We start from the raw sequence: 11,223 nt of genomic DNA, 5'->3' as shown, positions 1-11,223 counted from the left end.
GAAAATCAAATGCCTGTAGCTGTGTGGACTTATTTCTGGATCGTCTATTCTATTTTGTTGGTCTACATGTCTATTTTTTATACCAGGACCATGTTGTTTGTTTCAATTTCTTAGGCTCTGTGTTATAATTTGAAGCCAGTTATTGTAATGCCTCTAAGCCTTGCTGATTTTGATAATGAGTGCTTTGGCTATTTAAGGTCTTTTGTACTTACATTAGAATTTTATGACTGATTTTTCTATGTCTATGAAAAATAACATGAGATTTTATTGGGGATTATTTTGTATCTATAGATTGCTTTTATTAGAATAGTGTAGCCATTTTCACAATGTTAATTTTTTTGTGTGTTTAATTTTTGGTAGTACTGGAAATTGAACTCAGAGACTCCCAATTGATAAGCAAGTGCTCTACCACATGAACCATGCCTTCAGCTCTTTTTACTTTAGTTGAATTTTCAGAGTGTCTCTCACTTTTGCCAAGGGCCAACATAAAACCAGAATCCTCTTATCACTGTCTCCCATGAAGGTGGGATTACAGTGTGTGACACCACATGCAGCTCATTTTTTGAGATAGGGTCTTCCTTTTTTCTAGTCTGTCCTCGAACCAAAATGTTTGTATCACACACAGCTGAGATTATAGATATGCACACAACACCTAGCCCTTCATAATATTAATTTTGTCAATTCATGAACAGGGGAATCTTTCAATCTTCTAGTATCTTTTTCAATTTCAGTCTTCAAAGAGTTCTATAGCTCTCATTCCAGATGTCTTTCACCTCCTTAGATAGGTGTGTTTTTAGGTATTTAAGTTTTTGAGGCTCTTGTGAATGGAATTATTGTCCTGATTTCTTTATCATCATGTTCACTTTTGATGTATAGAAAAGTTACTTATTGTTGCATGTGAATATTGTATCCTGCTAATTTATTGAAAATTTTTATCAGATCTATGAGGTTTTAGGTGGAATCTTCAAGGTCTTTTAAGTATAGTACTACATTATCTGCAAATAGGGATAATTTTACTTCTTCCTCTCCTATTTGTATCCATTTTATATCATTTCTGACTTATTGTTTTGGCTAAAACTCAAGAACTATATATAAAACAAGAGAAAGTGCCTTGGTCTCATTTCTGACATAAAAGGAGAAGTTTGTAGTTTTTCCCTGTTTTGTATGTTGTTGATTATAGATTTGTTGCATGTAGCCTTTATTGTGTTGACATACATGTCTTCTATTCTTCTGTTACTAGTTTCTTGAAGGCTTTTTTCATGATAAGATGCTGAATTTTGCCAAAGGTTTTTTTCTACATCAATTGTGATGATCATGTCTTTTCTATCCTTTTTCTCCTTATGTCATATATTAGATTTATTGATTTGTGTGTTGTACCATCCATGCATGCTTAGAATAACCCAACTTGACAATGGTGTATGATATTTTAATGTGGTATTAATTTGTTTTGAAAATATTTTATCTCAATTTTTGTTTATATGATGATCAAATGAATTACTCCTTTATTTTGTTTTTGCTGTATCCTTATCTGGTTTTGGAATCAAGGTAGTACTGGTTTCATAGAATGCGTTTGGTAGCATTCCTTCCCCATTTATTTTATGGGATTATTTGATGAGCAGTGGAGTTAATACTTCTTCAAAGGTCTGGTTGATTGAGTCCTGAATCCATCCAACTTGGGCCTTTCATTGTAGGGAGATTATTGCTGCTCAGTTTCATTGCTTATTACAGATCTGCCTATGTGGTTTATATCCTATTGAGTTAATTTAGGTCATATCAGTCTAGAAATTTTTCTACTTTTTAAAAATATTTCAGCTTATTAGAATATATGCTTTCAAAGTATTATACAGTATCAATTTGAATTTCATGTGATTGGATTTGATATCCCTTTATCAACCCTATTTTTGTTAATTGTATCTTTTCCCTCTTTCTTTTGATTAGTTTGGTTAAGGGTTTGTCAATCTTGTTTATCTTTGAAAGAACTTTCTGTTTCATTTACTCACTGTATTGTTCTTTTGCTCCTCATGTTGTTAATTCCTGCCCAGATCTTTACTTCTTTGCATTTCTACTTTTGGATTTGGGTTGTTCTTGTTTTTCTAAGAATTTGAAAGGCATCCTTAGCTTATGTATTTGTGATCTTCCTGATTTTTAAAATCTAGCAATATTATAAGCTTACCTTTGAGATCTGTCTTTGCTGTGAGCAAGGGTTCTTGTAAGTTGTTTTTTATTCTCACTTGATTCTAGGAACTTTTAAAATTTATTCCCTTATTTCTACAATGACTTGCTGATCATCCAAGTGAATTGTTGTTTGTCCATGTGTTTGAATATTTTCTGTAGTTTCTCTTGCTATTGATTTCTAAGATTTTTTTTCTGTTATAGTCTGGTAAAATTCTTGAAGTTATTTCAGTTTTTCTTATATTTGTTAGGACTTGATATATTCTAAAACATGATCTATTTTGGAGAAACCTCTGTGGGCTACTGAGGAGAATGTATACTCTGGAGCTTCAGTTCTTTTGATTTATAGTGTTACTGAAATCTTAAGTTTTCTTGTTGATTTTTTCTCTGCATTTATTAGTGAGAGTGGGGTATTAAAGTCACCCACTATTATTGTGTAGCTATCAATCTTTGCTCTTATGTCCAGTAATGTTTGTTTTATGAAATTAGAACCAATAATATTCAGTGCATGTATGTTTGTAGTTGTTATATTCTCTTAATGGATTATTCCTTTTATCAATAAGAAGTGACCTTCTTTTTCTCTCTTGAATAATTTTAGTTTTAAGTCCTTTGTGTCTAATATGAGTGCTTGCATTTGGAATCCATCAACAAAAAATCTCTTTTTCTGTCCTTTTACATTTACCCTGTGTTTTTAGTACACAGTGTGTCTAATACACAATAATGTATGCTGCTTGTACACAACAAATGGTTTGGTCTAATTTTGTAATGCAAATGCAAGTATATTTCTTTCAATTAGGACCATTAATATTCAGTTATTATAGAAAGACAGCAGTAATACTTGCCATTTTGTGTTTTTTCTTTGTAGTGTTGGATTTGTCTCTTCTTTGCTCTTCTACTCATCTAGTGAGATTTATTCTTTCTTATATTTTCATAATTGCATTTATTTTCCTTTTCTCTCTGTGGGATTCCATTAATTACCTTCTTTAAGCAGCTTAGTGGTGCAGAATTTCTTTAGTTTTTTAATTATTTGGAAGGTTTTTGTTTCTCTTTCAGTTATTAAGAATAGCTTTGGTATATACAGTTGGCTGTTATTTTCTTTTTGGGTTTTAAATACATCATTCCATTACCTTCTTGTTTTTAGTTTTTGTTGAGAAATTTTTTGGTATTATAAGGGGTTTGGCTTTACATATAAAGCCTTGGCATTTCTCTTTTGAGGCTTTCAATATTCTTTCCTTGTTCTGTATACCTAATGCTTTAACTATAAAATGCCTTGTGTGATTCTTTTCTGGCTTTGTCTGTTTGGTGTCTTAAAAGCATCTTGGACTTGGATTATCATATTTTTCTCAAGATTTGGAAAATTTTCAACTACCACTTTTGAATATTTTTTCTACACCTTTAGTTTTCACCTCTTCTTATTCTATGCTGATCATTCATAAGTTTGGCCTTCTGATAGTGTCCAAGGGGTCTTACATATTCCATTTATACTTCATTTTTTCTTTATTTTCATCTGAATGTTCTAATACATCTACCTTTCTTCAAGCTCTGTTTCAATTTGATCCAGTCTACTTTCAAAACAGTTTTCTACTTAATTCATTGAGTTTTTCATTTCCAGTATTTTAATTTGATTTTTTTAGGATTTCTATATTATTATTGATTCCTCTTTCATATCTTTCATTTACTTCTTTATTTCAGTCCACTATTTCTGTTTTTTTTAATTCATGTTTGATCATGTCCTTTTAATTTTATTGATCATCTGATAATCATTCTTTTGTGTTCCTTGGATTTCATCTTCTTCACTATCATTAGTGTTCATTGCTGTCAAGTTTCTGACTTTTGTAGAGGTCATATTCCTATATGATGTTGTTTTATTTTCCTTGTGTCTTTGCATTGGTGTTTATGCATCTGAGTACAAGATGCTTGTTGGATGTTCTAATCACCTGTAGTCTTTCTGTTGAAGTATCCTCAATGTTTAATCAAGATTGTGTAATGGCAGGTTGAGGTGATATTTCTAATCACTGGACTAGAGTTACAGCTCAGTTCACAAGCATTTGTTCATATGCTCAAGGCGTGATCCCCAGCACTGCTCAGATCAAGGAAAACTAACTGAAATGTCTGTAGAGGCATGTGTTGCCTTCTTTTTGGGCTTCTGTCATTTTAAAATGTTTCTTTCACTGAGATTTGATTGTTCCTTATTTTTAAGTCCCCAAAACAGCTCAGTCTTAAGAGACACCCCCCCTCAATATCTCACTTTGTTGGAGCTCTCCATGCTAAAGGGAGTGATAAAATGTCTTCACCAAGGCTAGTCATCCACATTGGAACAGACACTGCCTCACCAAATCTTACATCAAGTTTAAGGTTCATGAGAAGTGCCATCTGGCTTATTTTATGATTGGGTCTTCAGCCTCTTTTCCTCTTCTTGGGGTGCTTAAGATGGAATTTGGAATTGATTTTTACATTTCTCTTTCACCTATTTTTCCATACTTTTCAGCCATCCTCCTACCTCTTTTTGATTTCAAAAGCACTTCCTCTATTTTCAGAATGTAGACTTTCCTCTTTTACCTGACTCTTTTTGTTCACAGAGTCAAAATGGATGACCCTTCTACTTGTCCATCTTGCTCCACATTCCTATTATTGCTTATTTTTAATGAGTTTATTACAATTTGTTTTATTATCTTTTTAAAGGTTATCTTAGAGTTATAGTTCATATTATTGACCTAGTGCAATCTAATAACAATTATTTTTATGACTTCTCAAATATTATTAAAACCATAAAAACCAAAATATACTCTTCATTTATTTCTGCATATCCTTCCATCCTTTTACAAGGATTGAAGGAAATCTCCTCTTAGCATTCCCATAGTATAGGTTTTCTTGTAACAGATTCTCTCAAATTTTCTTTGCATGAAATCATTATTTAACTTCCATGTGAAAGAGATTTTAAACAATACAGAAATTATTTTATTAGAAGATTTTAATGAGGCTATGCCATATTCTTTATATTAACACCTTCTTATTTAGATTTCATCTAGAAGTCTTGATGATCTTTAGAATGTGTTGTGCATTGTTTCTACTATCAATTTATGATTTTCTGTAATTGGTGATATAGATCTGATCACTTTTACTACAAAATACTTAGGTGTGGGTTATTACATTTTAAATTTGCAAAAGAATTCTGGCCAATAAACTTCTACTTACACTTTTCATAAAATGTTATATATATTTCTAACTACTTTTTGGTTATAACTCTTTGGTATGTCCAACTTTGCTTATGTTCAATTTGTCCTTCCTTTTTTCTGTCTTTAGTAACTACAATTGCAGTTTAATTTCTTTTACCTTTAAACCCATATATTTATATCTTCAAGTGCAGTTCATTTTATTTCAGTTTTAGAAGTAGTTCAATTTTTTTCTAGGTACCAATTCCCTGGTGATACTATAATTTTGCCTATTGACTGTAATATTACCCAGAGAATCTTGACTATATTAATCAAATTTATATAAAGTCTTCATTTGATTAGGTGAATGTCTGTGCCACCCATTGGTCTACTTATATCACCAATTCTTATCTGAGTTGTGGAATTCTGTCCCTTGGATTGTCTAATTGTTTTAATGTAGCATTTAAACAATGGGTCCCATGTATAAAAAATTTTGAAGAACTTAGTAATGATACTTTCTTCAGAAACAATTCATACTGTCATCTAATTAGCAGAAATATTGAGTAGTGTGTAATATAACCCAATTAGAAAATGAACTGATTCATTGCTGGACTGAAGTTTTACTAAGCCTGAATTTATGCTTCACTTAAGCATTTTTATAAGAAAGCCTTGCAAGAATGTTGACATGTTTCCTGATACACACATTATAGCACTTATAGCACAAGATCTATCTGTTTGTAAACTTTAAAGTAATCAGTTTGCAAACTTTAAACTCAACTTATTCAACAAACATTACCAACAAACTTCATTTATCTTTACAGAACCTACATGTCACATCCCAGTATCAGTAAGTCCCTTCTAGAAAAAGCAATTTCAGAACATAATTTCACATCTCTATGATTCTTTCTTCTGTAGAATAATGACACTTCCATTTCTTGATCTGCTGGAAGTTCCAGATAACTTTAAGAATGTTATAATTTGTCTTTGTAAGTATAATCATATTGAATTTGTTTTCTTGCTAGGTAGGTGTTCTACCAGTTGAGTCTTTTATGTTTTCTTGCTTCTAAATACATTAATTTATCCTATAAAATATTGCTCTGTGTTCACTGTGTGGATATTTCTGAATATATAATAGTTTAAAATATAGTAATTAATTCACTCTATTTAATCTCTGTGTGAAATCTGAGGTTAGAAAGATGAAAAATCTCCCCAAAAGTTACAAGTAGAATCAGGATTTGATCACAATTCTATCACATCTTAGGTGTTTTTCACTGATATATATTGATCAATTTGGGGTAGAAATGTGTTTGGACTCTTGAAGAGACTATATAATACAATCATCATGAAGAACCTTATGGAGTATCCTCATAAAACTAAAAACAGATCTAGCACATAGTCAAGCTATCCCTCTTCTGTGTATTTAACCAGAGGCAATGAAATAGCATACTGTAAATGTATCTGTATACCTATGTGGATTGCAGCACTATACGCAAGAGCTAAGGTGTGAAATAAACCCAGTTATTCATCAATTGATGACTGTATAAAACAATATATACAATGAAATATTATTTGGCCATAAAAGACAACTAAATCCTGTAATTTACAGCAACATGGGTGGAACTGGGGAGCATTATGTTAATTCAAATAAGCCAGACACAGACAAAGTTGACTGCATGTCTTCATTCATATGAGGACATTAAAAAAAAAGTTGGCCTGAATGTAAAATAGTGATTATTATAGGCTAAAAGTGGGGGTGGAGAGGAAATGAAGGATGACTGCATTAAATCAAGACATGCTGTTTCCATGTATGGAAAATGACGCTGAACATCATTAATGTATATAATTAACACATGCTAATCAAAAATAAAGCTAAAGAATCAATGTACTTGAATCCCATGTACAGAACCTAAATTAAATTAAATTAGTATTTACAGAGACCATATTTTAAACTAAATAGGTAGTTCTTTTTCTCTAAAATACGGCTTTTAATATTTGTTTCATGCAAATAGCACTTAACAATATCCCATGTGTATTAGAAGTACTGTCTTATTTCGTTCCATATCAACTGATGTTAAAATGTAATAAATTGTAAAATAAATTCTAGATTTTTAGTATGCTAAAATAAGTACATGCTAAGAGACTCAAATATATTTAGCCTTTTTGTACAATATAAAAAAGAAGCTAAAACTTATGCTTACTAATTAGTGTTTCAGCATTTTAACTCACTTTGAAATGAAGTAGATATTTAATTAATACCTATTATTTAATTAATACCTATTATCTAATTAAAGATATCTTGGTTTTAAATTACAAGAAAAAAATTGGTGCAGAACTGGGAATGGAGTGCAAGGCTTTATGTAAGCTAAGCAAGCATTCTACCATTTGAGTGAGGACATCAGCCTTCTTTTTGTTTTTGAAATAGGGTCTCACTATCTGTTGCCAGGATTGGCATCCAACTGGCAATCACCCAGTCTCTGACTCTGATGTAGCTGGAATTATAGAAATGCATGACTATATCTGGCAAGTTATGAATAATATTTTGAAATATATTTTAAAAGCAGACACATTATAAAACATATTGTAGAAATGAATTTTGTCAGAATAATCACTAAATTTGATCAAAAACAAGCTTATAATTTGTACAGTCTTAAATATCTCATAGATATTAGCTTATTTGACATGTAAGTTCAAGTAAAATAAGAATATTTTCCTGTGTCTTACTTATTGTTGATAATGTAGAAAATAGCTATTTTTCTTAAGGCAATAGTGATAAACTAGCTTTATTTGTCAAATATCTTCTGACATTGTATGAACTTGAATTTAAAAAAAGACCTTTGTGTTTTTCCTATATTTCTGTAATATTTGGGAATATTTAATACACATTGGCATTTATTTTTCTTGACGCCAATTATAACAATGTCTTTAAGGGATTGTATGAATTTAGTATTACCATATAAAGTTAAAAAAATCATATAAACATATATATATGTATACATATATACACAAATACAGATATAAATAAAGATCACATAGCTATTATTTTAAAACTTCAGGCATAAGAATTAAGTATAAATACAGCAATCCAAAGATCACAGTGTTTTGTTTGTTTCTTTGCATTTTTAACTGCTGACAATTAATCCTAGGTTCTTATACTTACTAGGCAAGTGCTGTAACATTGAGCTGCACTCTCAGACCCGAAAGTATATTTCTGACAAATGGAATAAATTGAATTCACTGACAATAGAAAGGACTAAATTTTCTCACCAGGTCACTCTTCCAAAGAAGAGATTTTTAATAGAGTTTGTACTAACATTTAATTTCATGAAAGCTGTGAGCTAGATTGTGACTGGGGACTGAATAGACACCAAGTGGTGTCTCCAATGCCCACTTGTGTGGCTAAAATCTTGTCTTTTTTCAATTAGCCCTTTCAATCTCATGGATTTGCTTCCGGTACCTGAAACCCACCGGAGTATGTAGGAGGACAGGGGCATATGTTTGAGTGAACATTGGGAGTTGACATGATAGAGTAGGGGTAATAAAGAGTTGAAGGAGATAGATTAAATAATTACAGTAAGTCCACCTAGTTCACAGAATTATCACATATGCTGTTGACTAAGCATGATCAAAAATAATAAGAAATTTAAAAATCGAAAGAAATTTCAAAAGCAAAACCTTCATTTTTGAAAATTTATTTTTATTTGATTTTGTGCTGGGTAGGGGTACATTGTGGAATTTACAAAAGTTCTTGCAATATATCAAATATATCATATTTGAATACATTCCCCTCTACCATTCTTCATTATCCTCCCTCCCATTGGAGAAATAGTTTCAACATGTATCTTTTTCCATTTGCATTCATATGTACACAGTATTTTCACCATATTCACCCTACTTCATCATTTCCCCACGTCCTCCCCTCCCACACACACTGGTATCAACTCCCTAGGAAACACCTGTTCAGCCCTCCTGTTCTCCAATATAGAAAAAGAAAGGAAAAAACATTAAATTCCTGGGCACACATTCTGAAGAGCAGCTCTGTCAGTCCAGCCTTATGGTCACTTGTGTTGAAATTATTGTGCGATCTGTTGTATGCTTCCCTGCCCTTAATTTTGTTAAAAAATCTGCTTCTTGCCCATTCCCTCTCGCCTGCAGGCATCTGTGCAGTAGGCCATCTGTGGGGAGTGGGAAGCACTTTGGGGCAGCAGAGCCCATGTTGACCTTGAGGCGCTCGGGCTACAGCCCCAGTGACGGTCCTTCCTATGGCTGCTACGTGGGCCTGGGGGTGGAGATGTGCCAGTACACTCACTTCTGCCCTTATATCCCCATCTTCGACCAGAGCCTCCCCAGCCTCCCATTTCCTGGCGGCCAGGCTGAGACCACCTAGCTGAAGGAAGCCACTAGGAGCAGCCACCATATCGTGACTACAATTCTAACTACTGGAATTCTCCACAACCTCAGATTTCGTATCCAAGAACATAACCTGTGATACCAGAGTTGCAGGAACAGAGTTTGAGTTCTTATATACAAATGGAGCATATGGTCCAGCATACCCTCTTGGCCCTGGGGCAAATACTGCCTCAGACTCTGGGGCTTATTACGAACCTGGCTATACTCAAACCAATTACTCCACAGAAGTTCTAAGCACTTACTGTTCACCTGGCAACAGCCCAACTCCAGTATCTCTTTGGATGTATCCCCAGCAGGACTGTCAGAGTGAAGCACCCTCTTAGGGGCAGGTTCCAGGATATCCTGCTTCACAGAACCTTGGCAATGGCTCTCCTCAGCCACTTCCTTTATCACCACTCCAGCAGTCCAAGGATTCCTTATACTAGTATGGCCAGTCAGACCAAGGCTTGAACCTGCACAACTTTCCATGCAGTGTCCATCAATAAGAATCCTCCTGAACAATGAACAATGACAATTCAGATCTCTTAGATTCCCAAGTTCAATATAGGGCTGAGCCTTAGCTGTCTAGTAAGGCCACCAATGAACATCCCAGCAGTCAAGATCAGAAGAATAATCTTTCTGAAGAATGTTTATTTTCAGATGAAGATATTTCTCCAAGTATTTAAAAAAATCATAAATGTGCTAGAGAAGGTCCAGTATCTTGAGCAAGAAGTAGAAGAGTTTGTAGGAAAAAAGACAGGCAAAGCATACTGGCTTCTGGAAGAAATGATGACAAGGAACTTTTGTAACTGGATTCCATTGAAACTGAGGTCCAGGATTCTATCCAGCAGGCCAGGAAAGAGACTGTTTGTAAGATCCAGGCCATACTAGAAAAATTAGGGGAAAAAAAAAAAAGGATTGTGAAAGGATTTGGAATGAAGAGGAAACCTGTTACTAACTTGGCCAAAGAACTCATGATTTTGGTTAGTTAGCTGTCTTTTTGAAATTCCTGTTGATGTCAAGAAGCAATACATTCCAACTTGTCCTTTGATTTTAAAACTGACAAACTGGAAAAGGAATGGAAAGAATTTTAGTGTGAGCTTTTTCAGTTTTCAGACAAATAAACGTAATAAGAAGCTATGGAATTGTCAATATTGCCAAGTAAACTCCTTCCTTAAGAAATTCATGGATATGTGCAGGCTGCTGTTTATCAGCAGGAGTGACATACACTTTAAGTAACAGGCTATCAGAAACCTACAGATAAGACTGGATATACTGTAAGACAACTCTGTTTTTGTAAAGGTGGATTACTTGTCACATTTTTATACATTGTGACTGCTTTCAGCATACACTTCATGTGTAAATTACAGCTTAGACTTTAGCCTTCTTGGGGCCTTTGTTTTGTTTTGTTATTTGAAATTTATGAATATAGCATTAGTCTCTACTTCTTTGTACATTTTGTAGTAATTTGTTGAATATAATTACTCAAGAGTCTCTAATGACAGCCAAATAG

At 33.2% G+C, this 11,223-nt stretch overlaps 1 pseudogene; it reads left to right on the top strand.

Annotated features, from left to right (window-relative positions):
• Positions 1–9,534: 9,534 nt before the first annotated feature.
• LOC109679942 (BAG family molecular chaperone regulator 4 pseudogene) lies at positions 9,535–10,156 on the top strand (annotated as a pseudogene).
• The last annotated feature ends 1,067 nt before the right edge of the window (positions 10,157–11,223 follow it).

Source organism: Castor canadensis, chromosome 9 (genome assembly GCF_047511655.1).
Source record: "Castor canadensis chromosome 9, mCasCan1.hap1v2, whole genome shotgun sequence".
Taxonomy (NCBI): Eukaryota; Metazoa; Chordata; class Mammalia; order Rodentia; family Castoridae; genus Castor; species Castor canadensis.
This window is presented reverse-complemented; position numbering and strand designations above follow the sequence as displayed.